Source organism: Tarenaya hassleriana, unplaced genomic scaffold (assembly GCF_000463585.1).
Source record: "Tarenaya hassleriana unplaced genomic scaffold, ASM46358v1 Cleome92, whole genome shotgun sequence".
In the NCBI taxonomy this organism is placed as follows: domain Eukaryota; kingdom Viridiplantae; phylum Streptophyta; class Magnoliopsida; order Brassicales; family Cleomaceae; genus Tarenaya; species Tarenaya hassleriana.
Window position 1 is genome coordinate 438,463 of NW_010971581.1, and position 1,747 is coordinate 440,209.

Sequence of the window (1,747 nt, forward strand, 5' to 3'; positions counted from 1 at the left end):
TTTTAATGCACTCTAAACATGTTTAGATGCACTCCAAACATGTTTAGACGAACTCTAAACATGTTTCGAGGCACTCTAAATATGTTTTGACGCACTGTAAAAATGTGTCGATTCACTCTAAACATTTTTGGATATGTTTTTTTAGATATGTAAAACATGAAAAATAACAATAGATTATATTTTATATAAATAAAGAGTTGAAACGTAAATAAATATTTAAATAAAAAATGATTCAATTTATTGTATTAAAAATCTATTTTCATTTTAGTTTAATATATTATTGAGATATTTAATTGATTACACTTATATTTAAAATTTATTTGAGGTCATGATATAAAAAACAAATGCCAATAAATTATTATAATTATAAAAACAAAATGTTCTTAAACACATTAAGGGAACGGTTACAAAAATAAAAAGTTGCTTGCTATTCTATCAATGAAGAAGAGCATGTTTCATTATAATGAGAGTAAATGGATAAATAAATGATATTTAGTGGAATAAACATTTAAAAAGAAAATTAAAGCAAAATAACCTATTGTGACTAAGATGCTAAAGCGTCATCGAAACATGTGGCAATTTTTTAAAATTTTTATCGAATTCTTATCATCTTTCACAATCAAAATTATAATTATTATTATAATTAATTTTAACACATTTATATATAATAATTTTAACACTAATTTTTACATATAAAAAAGGTGAACTAATTTTTACATATAAAAAATATGTGACAAATATAATAATTGAAAATATCAATAGATTATTATAATTAAAAAGACAAAACGTTAACTTTTAACATATAAAAGTTTATTTTGATCTTAGTTTTTTTTATTTTCTTATATTTATATAAAAAAAAAGACAAAGAAAAAAAAAAGAAAAGAGAGCGAAAAGAGATGTCCTTCAACTTCAACGTCCTAGGAACCCGAGATGCCAGCGTTTGATAGAAAAATCCTACAAAAAGTTAAAATTCCAGGTATGAAGAAGAACTAAGATTGAATAGGCTAAGTTGAGATAAGGATTGGTTCGAAAATACGTTTGGTGAGTTGTAGAGATTCTAATGGGTTCTAGGTGGCAATAAAAGTCCCATGACTAGGTAGATTAGTCTTTGGCAGAAAGATCATAGTAGACCGGTTTGGGTGCGATTCTCGGGAAACTAGCATTGGATGGATGTTTTGCTTTTGAGTTTCATGATGATGCTATTTTATGTTCGTCATTATCCCTGTTTTGCAGATTTTATTCCTTTGTTCTTTACTCGAGGACGAGCAAAGGTTTAAGTCTGGGGAGATTTGATAACTCCTGTTTTTCTCTACATTCTCAGGACGTTTTTATAGGATTTAGACGAGGATTATATGCATTTGTAGGCATTATAGGCGTGTTAGGCCACGAAACTCGGTTTGGTTGTGTTTTCATAGGATTACAAGTCTCGGATGCAATTTGGAGCAAGACGGGAGCTATCTAGAGCTAAAAGGATGAAAGAGTCAAGAATTTCCCGCCTTGACTCGGCCAGAGTCAGACACCCCGAGTCAGAAGGCCCGAGTCAGACACCCCGAGTCAGAAGAATGGGCTGGGTCGAATTCTTAAGAGTCCCGTTTTGACTCGGTCGAGTCAGAGTACTGATTCGGTCCGAGTCAAAACCCAGAAAAAGCCCAGATTCGAATTTTCAGAGTTTGAACGGGAGTAGGACATCGGGAGCGCCGCCTAGGGTTTATAAAAAGTGCCTACAGACGTCCAAGAGGGCAGAGAG